The sequence below is a fragment of the Protopterus annectens genome, chromosome 12.part0, assembly GCF_019279795.1.
Source record: "Protopterus annectens isolate FY-2018-M chromosome 12.part0, PAN1.0, whole genome shotgun sequence".
Lineage (NCBI taxonomy): Eukaryota > Metazoa > Chordata > Ceratodontiformes > Protopteridae > Protopterus > Protopterus annectens.
The window spans coordinates 40,616,872-40,638,074 of record NC_056746.1 but is presented as its reverse complement, the minus strand read 5'-3'; positions in this window follow the sequence as shown (position 1 = coordinate 40,638,074).

Below are 21,203 nucleotides of genomic sequence, written 5' to 3'. Positions count from 1 at the left end.
ACTGACCCCTTCTTTGGAGCAAGCTTTTACTACAAATTAAGCAAAGCGATGCACTTTCTTCCTTCAGAAAGGCGTTAAAAATGGGATGGATATCCCCAAATCCCCACATGGTATTACTGGCCTGTTGCTCCATAAAAAAGGAGGCAAGGACTAAGGGTGGGCACTGGCAAGGTGTAAATGGCTGCTGTGCCCACCTGCCTTTCTATGAATATATAAAACGCACAAACATAACACAACAGCAGTATCTCCTTCTGCTGGACACTCTCTGTATCTTTTTCTCTTTTAACAGAGAAAGTTAAATTGAGATAATCTCATGTTCAAATGAAACAAGCAGTAATTATAGGTGAAAACTTAAAAACAAATTGTTGTGCAAAGTATTCTTGTTAAAAATCTAACAAAGCCAAACAATCCAAACATTCACAAGTTCTAATTGAGAGATGAATGGAGCAGGCACTTAATCCTAAACTTCTCCTTTCTTTCCAAAATCTTATGTCATTGTGTAAGGTTAGTGCAATAGCTAAGACTCAGAATAAAAGTAAAAAACATAGTGGAATAAGTTAAAGTATGTCTGAAAAGGGCCCTAAGTTCCCCATGGTACCTTAAGTCACTGCAATGTAGTGCCAGTGTTTTCTTCCCAGAGTATGATATTTACCCCATGTAAGAAGCCTCATGTTTTCTTCCCAGGGTATGATATTTACCCCATGTAGGAAGCCTCATGTTTTCTTCCCAGAGTGTGATATTTACCCCATGTAGGAAGCCTCATGTTTTCTTCCCAAAGTATGATATTTACCCCATGTAGGAAGCCTCATGTTTTCTTCCCAGAGTATATTTACCCCATGTAGGAAGCCTCATGTTTTCTTCCCAGAGTGTGATATTTACCCCATGTAGGAAGCCTCATGTTTTCTTCCCAGAGTGTGATATTTACCCCATGTAGGAAGCCTCATGTTTTCTTCCCAGAGTATGATATTTACCCCATGTAGGAAGCCTCATGTTTTCTTCCCAGAGTGTGATATTTACCCCATGTAGGAAGCCTCATGTTTTCTTCCCAGAGTATATTTACCCCATGTAGGAAGCCTCATGTTTTCTTCCCAGAGTATATTTACCCCATGTAGGAAGCCTCATGTTTTCTTCCCAGAGTGTGATATTTACCCCATGTAGGAAGCCTCATGTTTTCTTCCCAGAGTGTGATATTTACCCCATGTAGGAAGCCTCATGTTTTCTTCCCAGAGTATGATATTTACCCCATGTAGGAAGCCTCATGTTTTCTTCCCAGAGTGTGATATTTACCCCATGTAGGAAGCCTCATGTTTTCTTCCCAGAGTGTGATATTTACCCCATGTAGGAAGCCTCATGTTTTCTTCCCAGAGTATGATATTTACCCCATGTAAGAAGACTCATGTTTTCTTCCCAGAGTATATTTACCTCATGTAGGAAGCCTCATGTTTTCTTCCCAGAGTGTGATATTTACCCCATGTAGGAAGCCTCATGTTTTCTTCCCAGAGTGTGATATTTACCCCATGTAGGAAGCCTCATGATTTCTTCCCAGAGTATGATATTTACCCCATGTAGGAAGCCTCATGTTTTCTTCCCAGAGTGTGATATTTACCCCATGTAGGAAGCCTCAGGTTTTCTTCCCAGAGTGTGATATTTACCCCATGTAGGAAGCCTCATGTTTTCTTCCCAGAGTGTGATATTTACCCCATGTAGGAAGCCTCATGTTTTCTTCCCAGAGTGTGATATTTACCCCATGTAGGAAGCCTCATGTTTTCTTCCCAGAGTATGATATTTACCCCATGTAGGAAGCCTCATGTTTTCTTCCCAGAGTGTGATATTTACCCCATGTAGGAAGCCTCATGTTTTCTTCCCAGAGTATGATATTTACCCCATGTAGGAAGCCTCACATGTGCAGACCATCATGTAAATCACCCATTCAGCTTGTGAATAAACATCTGATTTCAAAAATCTTTTCTGTAGTTACAGTAGTGGAAAGTGTTTTACAAATTGACTTACAACACATTTCTATGTGTATTGCATGGGTAACATCTCTGGCATGGTTCCATCCATGTTAGTATCATGGCTTTTGTACATTTCCCTTTTGATAAATAACGTTATACTTGAGGCCACAATATTCTTGAATAACTTGTTTTCTGTTTTCATAGGATTTATGGGAGTTACAAGGCACTTTTTCTATGACCATCAATACCTTATCAATAACCACCTTCAGGGTGTACCACCATATTAAGTAAGGGGTAGGTCATTTAGTCCTGGGATAAATTTGTGGATACCTATCCAATCATCCAGCTTTTAACTTATCTATAAACCATATAGCTGCTCTTCACTAAAAAAGCATACTGCACCCATACGGTAGCTGTAGCAGAGCACTGTAGCACTGTGCTCCAGTAACAAATGCATACTGCACCCATACGGTAGCTGTAGCAGAGCACTGTAGCACTGTGCTCCAGTAACAAATGCTAGTTGTAGCAGAGCACTCTAGCACTGTGCTCCAGTAACAAATCCTTTCATGTCTACCTAAAACTTAACAAAAATGATAAAAGCTTTAAAACCCTACTAAACAGCACCTACAACCCTCCCGGCTCCACACTTTCTCTTCACTTGGTTAATACCTACCAAATTAACTTATTACACTACTATACCTCCAACAAAACCATACCCCTCCCTTCCAAAATTCATCACATAACGAACCCATCATAATGACGAACTTAGTACAATTTCACTTTTCTCTCCTACTGTAGACAATCAATATTCTATTGTTTTTTTTTCTCTCTTTTCTGACACTAGTTTACTTTCACTCTCTCTCTTTAGCTCATCTAAATGCAAATGTAAATCAATGCTTTTTCCATTGGTTTTACTTTTTTCTTTCTGGACATAGCATTTTGTATACAGCTAACTACCATGTTTACTTGCACTGTATAGTAATCCATTCTAAATAAGGGGTAACACTCATATCCCTCATTTATAGTACATACAATACATAATACAATCTACAGTGTAAAAAGGAAATAAAATAAAAATACCTCTGTACTGTTAGCACTTGTAACTTATGAATGCAAATGTGTAGCGTTTCTCTCCAGGCCTCCACTGAAAAGAGGCATTTCTATCACAGTCAGACTTTCCTGGTCAGCAAAGGCAAATAAATAAATAACTAATTTTGTTTGAGGGAAGACAGTGTGCCACACTGCTTAGCCTGCTAGGCATTTTTATGACAGTGATGGGGAGGTGTTTTATAATTAAGTCATTTCTCCAAGAGGTCCTAATTATCTGCTGGTCAGTATTTATATTCCAGGCTCTGATGTCTGTGGAGTTACTAGACGTGGAGTACAAGAGCTGAAATACAATAAGGTATCTAAAAGAACAGTATGTGAGGCACCAACCACCCCTTGAATACTCCATAAGTTACTGAGTAAAGGGATAGACCTTCTAGATTCCCTTGATATTTCATGGTGTTTAAGCCCATAACCTTTCTCGTTATGAACCTTTGGAGTTTCTTGAATTCTTTGATGTGTTTAGCGCGGTACATACCAAATGGGTGATTGTAGTCAATGATTGGTCTAATCAATGCTGAAAATGGCAGAATAATGAGGATTGAGATCAAGATTATATACCCTTAGCTATCAGAGATGCTAAGTAAAAGGGCTTGTTGACTGCAATACATATGTAATAATCAAAGTAGGAAGGAATGATCAGCCCAGGGGTCTAAGGTCCCTAATTACATATCATTTTGTACTAGGATATTACCTATATTACCCAGGGTTCCAAGCTCCCTAATTACATTTCATTCTGTACTACAATATTACCTATATTACCCAGGGTTCAACGCTCCCTGATTACATTTCATTTTGTACTAGGATGTTGCCGATATTGCCTACAGTTCCAAGCTCCCTAATAACATTTCATTTTCTACTAGGATATTACCTATATTACCCAGAATTCCAAGCTTCCTGATTACATTTCATTTTGTACTAGGATATTACTTATATTACCCAGGGTTCCAAGCTCCCTAATTACATTTCATTCTGTAATATGATATTACCTATATTACACTGGGTTCCAAGCTACCTAATTACATTTAATTTTCTACTACAATATTACCTATATTACCCAGGGTTACAAGCTCCCTAATTACATTTCATAATGTAATAGGATATTACCTATATTACCCAGGGTTCCAAGCTCTCTAATTACATTTTATTTTGTACTACGATATTACTTATATTACACAGGGTTCCAAGCTCCCTGATTACATTTCATTCTGTACTGGGATATTACTTATATTACCCAGGGTACCAAGCTGCCTAACTACATTTCAATGTGTAATAGGATAGTACCTATATTACCTAGGGTTCCAAGCTCCCTAATTACATTTCATTTTGTACTAGGATATTACTTATATTAGCCAGGGTTCCAAGCTCCCTAATTACATTTCATTTTGTACTAGGATATTACTTACATTTCATTTTGCACTAGGATATTACTTATATTAGCCAGGGTTCCAAGGTCCGTAATTACATTTCATTTTGTACTAGGATATTACGTGTATTAGCCAGGGTTCCAAGCTCCCTGATTGCATTTCATTTTGTACAAGGATATTACTTATATTACCCAGGGTTCCAACCTCCCTAATTACATTTCATTCTGTACTAGGATATTACTGATATTACACAGGGTTCCAAGCTCCCTGATTACATTTCATTCTGTACTAGGATATTACTTATATTACCCAGGGTACCAAGCTCCCTAATTACATTTCATATTGTAATAAGATATTACCTATATTACCAAGGGTTTCAAGCTCCCTAATTACATTTCATATTTAATAAGATATTACCTATATTACCCAGGCTTCCAAGCTCCCTAATTACATTTCATTTTGTACGAGGATATTACCTATATTACCTAGGGTTCTAAGCTCCCTAATTACATTTCATTTTGTACTAGGATATTACTTATATTACACAGGGTTCCATGCTCCCTGATTGCATTTCATTCTGTACTAGGATATTACTTATATTACCCAAGGTACCAAGCTCCCTAATTACATTTCATATTGTAATAAGATATTACCTATATTACCCAGGCTCCCAAGCTCTCTAATTACATTTCATTCTGTAATAGGATATTACCTATATTACCTAGGGTTCCAAGCTCCCTAATTACATTTCATTTTGTACTAGGATATTACTTATATTAGCCAGGGTTCCAAGCTCCCTAATTACATTTCATTTTGTACTAGGATATTACTTATATTAGCCAGGGTTCCAAGCTCCCTAATTACATTTCATTTTGCACTAGGATATTACTTATATTAGCCAGGGTTCCAAGGTCCGTAATTACATTTCATTTTGTACTAGGATATTACGTGTATTAGCCAGGGTTCCAAGCTCCCTGATTGCATTTCATTTTGTACAAGGATATTACTTATATTACCCAGGGTTCCAACCTCCCTAATTACATTTCATTCTGTACTAGGATATTACTGATATTACACAGGGTTCCAAGCTCCCTGATTACATTTCATTCTGTACTAGGATATTACTTATATTACCCAGGGTACCAAGCTCCCTAATTACATTTCATATTGTAATAAGATATTACCTATATTACCAAGGGTTTCAAGCTCCCTAATTACATTTCATATTTAATAAGATATTACCTATATTACCCAGGCTTCCAAGCTCCCTAATTACATTTCATTTTGTACGAGGATATTACCTATATTACCTAGGGTTCTAAGCTCCCTAATTACATTTCATTTTGTACTAGGATATTACTTATATTACACAGGGTTCCATGCTCCCTGATTGCATTTCATTCTGTACTAGGATATTACTTATATTACCCAAGGTACCAAGCTCCCTAATTACATTTCATATTGTAATAAGATATTACCTATATTACCCAGGCTCCCAAGCTCTCTAATTACATTTCATTCTGTAATAGGATATTACCTATATTACCTAGGGTTCCAAGCTCCCTAATTATATTTTATTTTGTACTAGGATATTACTTATATTACACAGGGTTCCAAGCTCCCTAATTACATTTCATTTTGTACTAGGATATTACTTATATTACACAGGGTTCCAAGCTCCCTAATTACATTTCATTTTGTACTAGGATATTACTTATATTACCCAGGGTTCCAAGCTCCCTAATAACATGTCATTTTGATCTAGGATATTACTTATATGAGCCAGGGTTCCAAGGTCCCTAATTACATTTAATTTTGTACTAGGATATTACCAATATTACCTAGGGTTCCAAGCTTCCTAGTTACATTTCATTTTGCACTAGGATATTACTTATATTAGCCAGGGTTCCAAGGTCCCTAATTGCATTTCATTTTGCACTAGGATATTACTTATATTAGCCAGGGTTCCAAGCTCCCTAATTACATTTCATTCTGTACTAGGATATTACTTATATTAGCCAGGGTTCCAAGCTCCCTGATTACATTTCATTCTGTACTGGGATATTACTTATATTACCCAGGGTACCAAGCTGCCTAATTACATTTCATTGTGTAACAGGATAGTACCTATATTACCTAGGGTTCCAAGCTCCCTAATTACATTTCATTTTGTACTAGGATATTACTTATATTAGCCAGGGTTCCAAGGTCCCTAATTACATTTCATTTTGTACTAGGATGTTACCTGTATTAGCCAGGGTTCCAAGCTCCCTGATTGCATTTCATTTTGTACTAGGATATTACTTATATTACCCAGGGTTCCAAGCTCCCTAATTACATTTCATTCTGTACTAGGATATTACTTATATTACACAGGGTTCCAAGCTCCCTGATTACATTTCATTCTGTACTAGGATATTACTTATATTACCCAGGGTACCAAGCTCCCTAATTACATTTCATATTGTAATAAGATATTACCTATATTACCCAGGGTTTTAAGCTCCCTAATTACATTTCATATTGTAATAAGGTATTACCTACGCTTCCAAGCTCTCTAATTACATTTCATTTTGTACGAGGATATTACCAATATTACCTAGGGTTCCAAGCTCCCTAATTACATTTCATTTTGTACTAGGATATTACTTATATTACACAGGGTTCCAAGCTCCCTGATTACATTTCATTCTGTACTAGGACATTACTTATATTACCCAAGGTACCAAGCTCCCTAATTACATTTCATATTGTAATAAGATATTACATATATTACCCAGGGTTTCAAGCTCCCTAATTACATTTCATATTGTAATAAGATATTACCTATATTACCCAGGCTTCCAAGCTCTCTAATTACATCTCATTACGTAATAGGATATTACCTATATTACCTAGGGTTCCAAGCTCCCTAATTACATTTCATTTTGTACTAAGATATTACTTATATTACACAGGGTTCCAAGCTCCCTAATTATATTTCATTTTGCACTAGGATATTACTTATATTAGCCAAGGTTCCAAGGTCCCTAATTGCATTTCATTTTGCACTAGGATATTACCTGTATTAGCCAGGGTTCCAAGCTCCCTAATTACATTTCATTTTGTACTAGGATATTACTTATATTAGCCAGGGTTCCAAGGTCCCTAATTGCATTTCATTTTGTACTAGGATATTACTTATATTAGCCAGGGTTCCAAGCTCCCTAATTACATTTCATTTTGTACTAGGATATTACCAATATTACCTAGGGTACCAAGCTCCCTAATTACATATCATATTGTAATAAGATATTACCTATTTTACCCAGGGTTTTAAGCTCCCTAATTACATTTCATATTGTAATAAGATATTACCTATATTACCCAGGCTTCCACGCTCTCTAATTACATTTCATTTTGTACTAGGATATTACCAATATTACCTAGGGTTCCAAGCTCCCTAATTGCATTTCATTTTGTACTAGGATATTACTTATATTACCCAGGGTTCCAAGCTCCCTAATTACATTTAATTCTGTACTAGGATATTACTTATATTACACAGGGTTCCAAGCTCCCTGATTACATTTCATTCTGTACTAGGATATTACTTATATTACCCAGGGTACCAAGCTCCCTAATTACATTTCATATTGTAATAAGATATTACATATATTACCCAAAGGACCCAACAACTAAACAAGGACAAAAGATACTCTATAAACTCCTAAAACTCTTAGCTCAATGGAAAAAACATATTATGATAGACGGCGATATACACCCAAACCCAGGTCCAACCCCCAACCCTAATACTGTCATACCAATACCAACCCAAAGGACGGCCTGCTCCCTTCTCATCTTCCATCTTAACCTTAGAAGCATCAACAATAAACTTCAAAACCTACATGCCATGATAGCCACACACCTCCCTGATATTATGTGCCTATCAGAAACATGGCTTAAACCGATCATCAAAGATGAAGAAATTCTCCCACCTGGATATAATATTTTAAGGGCTGACCGTAAAAAAAAAAGGGGTGGTGGTATAGCTGTCCTGTTCAAAAGTTCACTAAATATCATATTGCACCCTATCCAACCCTCTATAACAGCCAATGCAGAAACACTAGCCTTAAAAATTTGCCTAAATAACCAAAAAGTATTAACCTCTTTGTAATATATATTCCACCTGGGAACAATTTAGAAACCATGGAGTTAACGTTAAACTGGCTAGCTACAAACTACCCTCAAGAAACCATCGTACTAGGTGATGTTAACATCGACTGGACACTATGTTCAGGACAGACCAATCCCACACCCATTAACCTGTATGGATTCTCCCAAAATATAATCTCTGCAACAAGAATAGGTAGCACTTATCAAAAGAAAGCATACTAGATTGGATCCTAACCAATAACCATGCCCATAAGTATACCACGGGACCCTTCCTAATGACCTAAGTGACCATCTTGTCACTTTCTTAATCAAACACAAAGTCTCTAGGACAAATCTTCCATTACATAGACTTATAAGAAATAAGAAGAAATTTGTTCCGTCACAATTTTTAGCAGAACTCAAGTCCTGCAACTGGACAAAGCTAAAAACCTTACCCCTAGAGGAGAGCGTGTCATTCTTTAATGAAACATTCCTAAAAATTCTCGACATCCATGCTCCTAACCGACTCACTAGGACAAAGGTGAAGATAGCTCCCTGGCTAACCAAAGAAACAAAAACCAAAATTAAAATTAGAGATAAAGCATGGGACAAATGGCGAGCCACCAAGGCACCCCTAGACCGCATTAAATTCCAGGAACTTAGAAATGCAACCAAAAAAGCTAGCACAATGGATAAAAAGAACTATTTCTGTCACCTTCAAGACAAACACCAGAATAACCCCAAAAAGTTCTGGGCAGGCTTAAACAATCTCCTCCACCCTGGGAAATCAGCCACTCCTACCCCTGAGACCCTTATTGACAAAAAACCTGAAGTCATAGCTAATACCTTTAACTCCTTCTTTACTGAAACTATTCAATCTCTAGCCAACCAACTTCCTCCCCCTCCCTTACCCCAAACTAATGTTATTGAAGCCACCTTTCCATCCTTTAAAATACAGCCTATCCCTACCTCTTACATCAAAACCTTACTGAAAAAACTTAAACCTACCACCCTCTCGGCAGATCAGCTCCCAGCTGAATACCTGCAAATAGCAGCTGATGCTATAGCCTACCCCATCTCCATCCTGATAAACAGAACCTTTACTGAGGCCACAATACCCAATATCTGGAAAATATCCTACGTAATACCACTACATAAAGGTGGTCCCTCTACTGAGACATCGAATTATAGACCCATAGCAATTCTTTCCCCATTAGCTAAGATCATGGAAAGATGTGTTCATAAACAATTTCTTAATCACCTCTCTTAATAATCTTTTGACCAAATCTCAACACGGCTTTAGACCCTATCATAGTACGACCACTGCCCTCCTATCCTTTACCGACTCAATTAATAAAAATCGTAACAACAAAAAAATATCCTCTGCCCTATTTCTTGACCTGTCAAAAGCCTTTGACATGGTCAATCACCAACTACTGCTACAGACACTAAAAACCTTCCACTTGATAATTCAGCCCTCAATTGGTTCCATGCCTATCTCTCCGGAAGGCAACAGGCAGTCCAATGGCAAAATAAGCTCTCTCAACCCTTACCCAATACCATAGGAGTTCCACAAGGCTCCATTCTAGGTCCCCTTCTCTTCTCCGTGTTTATAAATGAACTCCACTCAGTTATACCTCAAGCCACATGCATCCAATATGCCGACGACTCCACCCTCATCTGCTCTAATGCAGCTCTCCCTGACCTACAAGTAATGACCCAACAGTGCTTTAGTACAATTGAAAAATGGCTATCAGAAAGGAATCTCATCCTAAATCCCAAAAAAACCAAGCTATTACTATTCTTTCCCACCTCAGCTCCTTCTCCAGTGCAATACCCCCCACTAGATAACAATAGCACCTTCTTCGTTCAATCTAATAATGGCACCATAATTAACCCTGATACTAACACTAAACTACTAGGGGTCATTATTGACAATAAACTTAAATTTAACTTACACATCAGTCAAACCATAAAGACTGTAAATAAGAAACTCGGATCGCTGTATAGAATTAAGAACTTCCTTACCCCCATTGCCAAACTTACCATAGCACGTACCCATCTTCTCTCCACACTACTGTATGCTTCCCCTGTTTTCTCTTTCCTCAACATAGGGGACATCAATAAACTTTCCGTGACTTACAACCACATTGCTAGATTCATTACAGGTGCCCCTTATAGAACGCATCACTGCCTTAACCTAAAGAAACTTGACTGGTTAGAACTTCCAAATATTCTCAAACTTAACCAACTCTCCGAAGCATATAAAATTATCAAAGAACCTGAAAAAACTCCCTCACTAGACAACCTACTGACCCCCTACCTCAACCTAAGTAGTCTTCGCTCCTCTAACAGATTACTGGTCCAAACCATCAAATCCAACAATATGGGAGGGGATGCTCTCTATGCCAATTCTATAGGCAAGGTATGGAACTCCCTACCTAACAACCTAAGACTCTCCAATTCCCTTTCTCAATTCAAGAAAAATCTTACCCAATTCTTTAAGGAACATTGGATATGCCCCTGCAGAAACCCAGGCTAGGTCCCTGTCAACTATAACTCATCCTACATTACTTGAACTATTTGGATATCTTCTCAATTTCTTACTCCAACTGACTATTAATCCTACTCAACTGTAATAAAGTTCGTAGTTTCTCTATCTACCCTCAGAGCTCTAGATAAACAATGAACTGGAATCTATAATAGTACTTTAAAGTCCCTTGAACTGTACTAGTTTTTACTAGTTTTTTCTCTCTTTAGAAATGTATTTTAACTGTCATTCTACTATGTAGACAATACATTAACGAGCATATTTTTTCTGCAACATATGTAATGTATAAACTTATATGAAATTTTTTGCAATATTGGAGCTTTTCTCCCCAGGCCTCCGCTGAAAATGGACATGTATCCAGTCGGACCATCCCGGTCAACAAATGTAAAATAAATAAATAAATAAATACCTATATTACCCAGAGTTTCAAGCTCCCTAATTACATTTCATATTGTAATAAGGTATTACCTATATTACCTATGCTTCCAAGCTCTCTAATTACATTTCATTTTGTACGAGGATATTACCAATATTACCTAGGGTTCCAAGCTCCCTAATTACATTTCATTTTGTACTAGGATATTACTTATATTACACAGGGTTCCAAGCTCCCTGATTACATTTCATTCTGTACTAGGACATTACTTATATTACCCAAGGTACCAAGCTCCCTAATTACATTTCATATTGTAATAAGATATTACATATATTACCCAGGGTTTCAAGCTCCCTAATTACATTTCATATTGTAATAAGATATTACCTATATTACCCAGGCTTCCAAGCTCTCTAATTACATTTCATTCCGTAATAGGATATTACCTATATTACCTAGGGTTCCAAGCTCCCTAATTACATTTCATTTTGTACTAGGATATTACTTATATTACACAGGGTTCCAAGCTCCCTAATTATATTTCATTTTGCACTAGGATATTACTTATATTAGCCAAGGTTCCAAGGTCCCTAATTGCATTTCATTTTGCACTAGGATATTACCTGTATTAGCCAGGGTTCCAAGCTCCCTAATTACATTTCATTTTGTACTAGGATATTACTTATATTAGCCAGGGTTCCAAGGTCCCTAATTGCATTTCATTTTGTACTAGGATATTACTTATATTAGCCAGGGTTCTAAGCTCCCTAATTACATTTTATTTTGTACTAGGATATTACCAATATTACCTAGGGTTCCAAGCTTCCTAATTACATTTCATTTTGCACTACAATATTACTTATATTTGCCAGGGTTTCAAGGTCCCTAATTGCATTTCATTTTGCACTAGGATATGACTTATATTAGCCAGGGTTCCAAACTCCCTGATTACATTTCGTTTTGCACTAGGATATTACTTATATTAGCCAAGGTTCCAAGGTCCCTAATTGCATTTCATTTTGTACTAGGATATTACCAATATTACCTAGGGTTCCAAGGTCCCTAATTGCATTTCATTTTGTACTAGGATATTACTTATATTACCCAGGGTTCCAAGGTCCCTAATTGCATTTCATTTTGTACTAGGATATTACTTATATTACCTAGGGTACCAAGCTCCCTAATTACATTTCATATTGTAATAAGATATTACCTATTTTACCCAGGGTTTTAAGCTCCCTAATTACATTTCATATTGTAATAAGATATTACCTATATTACCCAGGCTTCCAAGCTCTCTAATTACATTTCATTTTGTACTAGGATATTACCAATATTACCTAGGGTTCCAAGCTCCCTAATTACATTTCATTTTGTACTAGGATATTACTTATATTACACAGGGTTCCAAGCTCCCTGATTACATTTCATTCTGTACAAGAATATTACTTATATTACCCAGGTTACCAAGCTCCCTAATTACATTTCATATTGTAATAAGATATTACCTATATTACCCAGGGTTTCAAGCTCCCTAATTACATTTCATATTGTAATAAGATATTACCTAGGCTTCCAAGCTCTCGAATTACATTTCATTCTGTACTAGGATATTACCTATATTACCTAGGGTTCCCAGCTCCCTAATTACATTTCATTTTGTACTAGGATATTACTTATATTACACAGGGTTCCAAGCTCCCTAATTACATTTCATTTTGCACTAGGATATTACTTATATAAGCCAGGGTTCCAAAGTCCCTAATTGCATTTCATTTTGCACTAGGATATTACCTGTATTAGCCAGGGTTCCAAGCTCCCTAATTAAATTTCGTTTTGCACTAGGATATTACTAATATTAGCCAGGGTTCCATGGTCCCTAATTGCATGTCATTTTGCACTAGGATATTACTTATATTAGCCAGGGTTCCAAGCTCCCTGCTTACATTTCATTTTGTACTAGGATATTACCAATATTATCTAGGGTTCCAAGGTCCCTAATTGCATTTCATTTTGTACTAGGATATTACTTACATTACACAGGGTTCCAAGCTCCCTGATTACATTTCATTTTGTACTAGGATGTTACTTATATTACCCAGGGTTCCAAGCTCCCTGATTGCATTTCATTTTTTACTAAGATATTGCTTACATTACCCAGGGTTCCAAGCCCCCTGATTACATTTCATTTTGTACTAAGATATTACTTATATTACCCAGGGTTCCAAGCTCCCTGATTGCATTTCATTTTGTACTAGGATATTACTTACATTACCCAGGGTTCTAAGGTCCCTAATTGCATTTCATTTTGTACTAGTATATTATTTACATTACCCAGGGTTCCAAGCTCCCTGATTACATTTCATTTTGTACTAGGATGTTACTTACATTACCCAGGGTTCCAAGCTTCCTAATTGCATTTCATTTTGCACTAGGATATTACTTATATTAGCCAGGGTACCAAGCTCCCTGATTGCATTTCATTTTGTACTAGGATATTACTTACATTACCCAGGGTTCCAAGCTCCCTAATTGCATTTAATTTTGTACTAGGATATTACTTATATTAGCCAGGGTTCCAAGCTCCCTGATTACATTTCATTTTGTAGTAGGATTTTACTTAAATTAGCCAGGGTTCCAAGCTCCCTGATTACATTTCATTCTGTACTAGGATATTACTTACATTACCCAGGGTTCCTAGCTCCCTAATTGCATTTCATTTTGTACTAGGATATTACTTATATTAGCCAGAATTCCAAGATCCCTGATTACATTTAATTTTGTACTAGGATATTACTTATATTAGCCAGGGTTCCAAGCACCCTCATTACATTTCATTCTGCACTAGGATATTACTTATATTACCCAGGGTTCCAAGGTCCCTTATTGCATTTCATTTTGTACTAGGATATTACTTACATTACCCAGGGTTCCAAGCTCCCTGATTACATTTCCTTTTGTACTAGGATATTACCAATATTACCTAGGGTTCCAAGCTCCCTGATTACATTTAATTCTGTACTGGGATATTACTTATATTACCCAGGGTTCCAAGCTCACTTATTACATTTCATTTTGCACTAGGATATTACTTATATTACCCAGGGTTCCAAGCTCCCTGATTACATTTCATTTTGTACTAGGATATTACTTATATTACCCAGGGTTCCAAGCTCCCTGATTGCATTTCATTTTGTACTAGGATATTACTTACATTACCCAAGGTTCCAAGGTCCCTAATTGCATTTCATTTTGTACTAGAATATTCCCAATATTACTTAGGGTTCCAAGGTCCCTAATTGCATTTCATTTTGTACTAGTATATTACTTACATTACCCAGGGTTCCAAGCTCCCTGATTACATTTCCTTTTGTATGAGGATGTTACTTACATTACCCAGGGTTCCAAGCTCCCTAATTGCATTTCATTTTGCACTGGGATATTACTTATATTACCCAGGGTTCCAAGCTCCCTGATTACATTTCATTTTGCACTAGGATATTACCGATATTACCCAGGGTTCCAAGCTCCCTGATTATATTTCATTTTGTACTAGGATATTACTTATATTACCCAGGGTTCCAAGCTCCCTGATTACATTTCATTTTGTACTGGGATATTACTTATATTACCCAGGGTTCCAAGCTCCCTGATTGCATTTCATTTTGTACTAGGATATTACTTACATTACCCAAGGTTCCAAGGTCCCTAATTGCATTTCGTTTTGTACCAGAATATTCCCAGTATTACCTAAGGTTCCAAGGTCCCTAATTGCATTTCATTTTGTACTAGTATATTACTTACATTACCCAGGGTTCCAAGCTCCATGATTACATTTCATTTTGTACGAGGATGTTACTTACATTACCCAGGGTTCCAAGCTCCCTAAATGCATTTCATTTTGCACTAGGATATTACTTACATTACCCAGGGTTCCAAGCTCCCTGATTACATTTCCTTTTGTACTAGGATATTACCAATATTACCCAGGGTTCCAAGCTCCCTGATTACACTTCATTTTGCACTAGGATATTACTTATATTACCCAGGGTTCCAAGCTCTCTAATTACATTTCATTTTGTACTAGGATATTACTTATATTAATTTTGTACTTGGATATTACTTATATTAGCCAGGGTCCCATGCTCCCTGATTGCATTTCATTTTGTACTAGGATGTTACTTACATTATGCAGAAGATGTTGTTGTTTGCTATCAAATGTAAGATGCTGCACTAATAATATTTTTGGTATCATAACAAATTCCATAGCTTTGCAGATTAGGCTCTTCAGACTGATGAATCAATAACTCTTGGTGTCTAGGAAGGGCCACCCTTATGGAGGGACATATGAAGGGGCCACCCTTATGGTGGAATGTCACCACCATGGTATGGCATGATATAACTATTGGTGTCTAGGAAGGGCCACCCTTATGGAGGGACATAGGAAGGGCCACCTTTATGGGGGGATGTAGAAAGGGCCACCCTTATTGAGGGATGTCACCACCATGCTATGGCATGATTTAACTGTTGGTGTCTAGGAAGGGCCACCCTTATGGAGGGATGTAGGAAGGGCCACCCTTATTGAGGGATGTCACCACCATGCTATGGCATGATTTAACTACTGGTGTCTAGGAAGGGCCATGCTTATGGAGGATGTAGGAAGGGCCACCCTTATGGAGGGATGTAGGAAGGGTCACCCTTATGGAGGGATGTCACCACCATGGTATGGCATGATATAACTATTGGTGTCTAGGGAGGACCACCCTTATGGAGAGATGTCACCACCATGGTATGGCATAATATAACTATTGGTGTCTAGGAAGGGCTACCCTTATGGTGGGATGTCACCACTATGGTATGCCATGATATAACTATTGGTAACTTAGTTTCAGCTAGAGCATGATGAACACCATTTAATAAATATGCAGCAGAATCGGATTAAAGTAGGAGCGATATGGGAGGCTTCTCAGGGCCCACAAATATAGGGAGACTCATGGCCATACAGGGAAACAAAATTTTTTTTCAGCAGCTCTGAATAGAAAAACTGTTTTGGGTGCCTCTTACATTTTATTAAAACAAGGAAGAAAAAACATCATGAGTATCTCTCAGTACCCACTATTATTTGAGCCTGAGTAACAAATACAGGTGAAGCTATTAATTTTGGTGTGTTTCTTCATTTTTAAGTAAAAAAAAAATGTTTCTAAATAAAAAGCCAGCAGAGATCATGTTTAAATTGTAGCACCTTTCTGCTCATTGCCTGAAACAGAGCAAATATTAAATATTATGGTGTTGCAGACTGTTGTATAACAAGTACAGGTTGCAACAGCAGGTTGCAGTAGCAAGGAAAGCATGTTTTAATATGTTGGCACCAGCAATCAACCACTTAGTAACAATTGCAATGAGTCAATAAATAAGGGGAAGTTGTTGGAAGGCTGTGCATGATGGAAATTATGCTGATTGTGGAGAGAAGTATTTTTTAAATATTATTTTTTTTATATTATTGTATTGCATGGAGCACAGGGATAATGTACTGAAATCTGGAAAAGGCAAATCAGTTAAGAGCCTCTATAGCACGAGACCTAATCTGAACAATTCCTAAGCATCCCGTTTCACTCGTTAAATCTGGTATTGCTGTAGGCAGTTAAACCTGCCAGTACTAGCCAGCAAATGACAGCAGCAGAATTAGAAGGAAATGTGTTTCTGCCAGCTGTCTGTGCCAGTAATGTGTCCCTGACTTTCAGTAATTTAAGAGAGTGTGTTACTGCCCTTCTGATAGTGCTCATTATGTGTTTTATCGCTTTGAAAGGTGGCAAAACACTTAGTGCTTTTTTCCTGTAACTAGTAGTATGTGGGACAGATAAAGCTCTTTGTACGGCAAAGAATTATGATTGGGTCTCTAAACATAACCCCTTATTATGGGTTCTCAACACTCTTCTAATATAAAAGATTATGACAGATTCATTGATCATAACTGGCTTATTATGTCCTTTATATTATAACCAGGAAATTCTTGAGGCAATTGTGGTTTACTATGGTGGATACAAGCAACATGTTGACCAATGAAGAAAGTTTTTTTTTTTTTTTTTTTTGTTTTTCTTAATTATTATTATGTCCTGGCAAACAACCAGGTAAATGGATAGCTGCAGTTACTAAATTGGGGGGGGGGGGGTTCAGGCTGAGTATGGTTGAAAGAATTATGGTGTTTCCTTTACAGGCGATTTTTTTTCTAATCTTGGCTGTTATCCAGATTCAGTACCCAAATGCAGTTATTACATAGGAAGAAGTGTTAGCTGGTTGTAGAAGAAAGAAAGAAACGTGTGTTTGCTCAGTTTAAAGTTTGATTTTGTATTAAGTTGGACTGTGTGTCGTCTGTTTATTGTCTGGCTTCATTTTGTGAGTGACACAAAGTTGAAAGTGTCTCTGACTGTGGCTGTTGTTTTGAGTCTGTGCTTTATAAAATCTATAGTCTTCTGGTAAGTGACTCAATATCCCTGTCACTAAACTGAGGGGGAGGGATGTCTATGGATGAAATCATCTTTCCCTTTTGTCATTTTCTGATTTTAAAATCTAGCTTTTCAGCATTACTATGGATTTGTATGGACTACGTTGGAATATTTATTCTCTGGTGACTGTCATGTGAAGCAATGTTGAAACTGTCCTTGAGTTCACCAAATATCCCTGACCTTTGCCTCATTTTTTCCTCCATGATTCATAAAATTTGTGATTTCTTAATAAATAATTGAGGAATGCAGTCCACAATGGAAGGGGGGGGGGGTTGTGGATGAAAGCAACTTACCTTCTTATAATTTGTGCAGATTGGTGAGTAGCTTTACAGGGTGGCCATGGTGGTGCAGCGGTTAGCGTTGCTGCCTCACAGCAAGAGGTTCTCCGGTTCGATTCTCGGCTGGGTTGCCTTCTGTGCGGGGTCTGCATGTCCTCCCTGTGGTCACGTGGGTTTCCTCTGGGTGCTCTGGTTTCCTCCCACATCCCAAAGACATGCTGTAGGTGGATTGGACACTCTACATTGGCCCTAGGTGTGAGTGTCTGCATCTGTGTGCCTTCTGTGGAAGGTTGGGCGCCGAGCTGGCAACTCGACACTGTAAAACTCCACTGCCAATCATGAGCAGACAGGTGATCCACTGTGGCGTCCCCTAACTGGGAAAAAGCCGAAAGAAGAAGAAGAAGGTGAGTAGCTTTACAGGGCTTGTGTGCATTTGCATTAAGTAGCATATATTTATTCTCTGGTTACTGTTTATGTGGCAAAAAGTTGAAACTGTGTCTGATTTCACAGAATGTCCCTGACTGCTTCATATTTTTGGCCTGGCAAGTCTTTGAGGATTGCAGTCGCTAAATAAGGGGATTTCTAGCTGTGAAGGAAAGCAACTTACCCTGTTGCTGTTTGCCCATTTTAAAGTCTAGTTTTATAGCACTAGTGTGTATTTGTATGAAAACATTTTAATATGTATTGTTTTTGGCACCTTTGTGTGAACAAAGTTGAAACTGTCCCTGATTTTGTTAAACACGCCTGACCAAATATTTTGTGCTGTTCCTCATAATGTCTGTGGTTTTCTAGAAAATACATTGAGGATTGCAGTCAGTAATGATTACAGGTTTTGACTTTCAGACTTTATTTCATCAGAAAATGTATTTTTTTTTTATTTTTTATTTTACATTTGTTAACTGGGATGGTCCGACTGGACACAGGTCCATTTTCAGTGGAGGCCCAGGGAGAAAAGCTCCAGAGTAAGTAAAATTTTATACAATATATTAAAATACAGTATACAGAGAATTTTCAAACAATATATTAAAATACAGTATACAGCAGAAGACATAACAAGACCTATATATACAGGAAAAAAATAGTTACACATGGTTAGTAACAGAATAAGGATACAAATTCAATCAGCATTAGAAGAAGCATTAGGAAGTGAGGTATATAAGTGGAATAATTGGAGGACTTATGTAATACATGGGCATCGCCACAAGTGTGTACTAAGTGAGTTTTTAAAGTGAGAAGAGGTAGGGGCAGAAATCAGAGCAGGAGGGAGATTAGAAGAGGTAGGGGCAGGAATCAGAGCAGGAGGGAGATTATTCCAGATTCTAGCTATGGAGTGGGAGAACAGTGCTTTTCCTGCAGTACTGTTAGCAGGAGGGGTTTGTCAGAAGATCAGAGAGGACAATTTGTATTATAGTGGGTGAGAAGTTGACCTAGTGCAGGGTATTTATTCTGGATGTGTTACCACAATGTAGGCAATGACTAATTGGTGATAGGTTAGTAGCTGGGACAGTTCCAGCCACTGCAGTTCCCTTAGAGCCTGCCAATGGTGGGTTCTAAAGGTGGAGTTGTTTGCAAACTTGGCAATTTTATTATAACATGATTCGAGTCTGGCAAGGTCAAGTTTTCTAAGCTGGGTAAGAATTGGAGCAGCATACATTAGGGTAGACAAGAGGTGAGTTTGGCCTTGGGTAATCTGTGCTTGTTTTGAAAGGGATTTCCTGTGCCTATATAGTGTTCCCATTTTTTATGAACTTTGTTGATAGTTTGTGAAATGTGAATGTCGAAGTGTAGATTTTTATCAATTTCAACACCTAGGAGTTTGGTATGGTCAGAGGGAGAGATAATAGTGCCATTTTTGGAGCAAACAGTGAAGGATAGAGGGGTGGAAATGGTTTTGTTGGGGGTGAAAAGTAGTAATTTCGTTTTATTTAGGGTTTAGGATAAGTTGGATCTGAGTGATCCAACTTTCCACAGAGCTAAAGGATTCCTGGGTGAGTTGTTGTGGGGTTAGAACTGATGGAGCTGAACAGATAAGAGTTGAAACATCAGCGTATTGCATAAGTGAAGGATGCTGTGTGGTGCTATAGAGATTACTGGTAAATATGGAGAAAAGAAGTGGGCCTAATATGGAGCCTTGTGGTACACCTATGGTAGTTGGGAGTAAGGGGGATAGTACACTTTGCCATTGGAAAGATTGTTGCCTATTTGACAGATAGCTTTTAAACCAGGCTATAGCAGAAGCAGCAAAGGATATGGATGTCAGGGTGTCTAGTAGTATGGAATGTGAAACCATGCCAAATGCTTTGGAGAGGTCTGGAAATATTGCAGATACAAAGTTATTACTATTTCTATGTTGGCTGATCAGACTGGTGAAAGAGAGCAGAGTGGTGGTTGTGTTATGGTGTTGTCGGAAGCCATGCTCTATGGGGGAGAGGAGATAGTGTGAGTTTAGGAATTGTGTACCTGAGAATCTATACATTGCTCTAGTATTTTAAATAAGGGGGATAGAATGGCAATGGGGCAATAATTTGAGTATTCATAAGAGTTTCTGCCTTTATGTAGTGGAATAATGTATGATACTTTCCATAGTTGTGGGCCATATGCTTCTTGTATGGAGCGATTGATAAGAAAAGAAATAGGGTAGGATACGGATTCAGCAGCTATTTTTAGGAAGTTGTCTTGGAGAATGTCAGTGGCAAGGGTGGTAGGTTTCAGTTTTAGGAGGTGTTTTGTAATTGTTGAGGTGGGAAAGGGTGACAGTGTAAAAGATGGGATGTTGTCAGGGCATTTATTTGAGTTATATGTAGGGCTGTTTTTGGATAGTTGTGAGGATAGTGTTAAGATGGATTCTGTGAAGTGGTGATTGAATTGGGTGCCAATGTCCTTGTTGTCATTCATGGAGTTAGGAGTGGGAGTGGTAGTTTTGCCTGGTTTT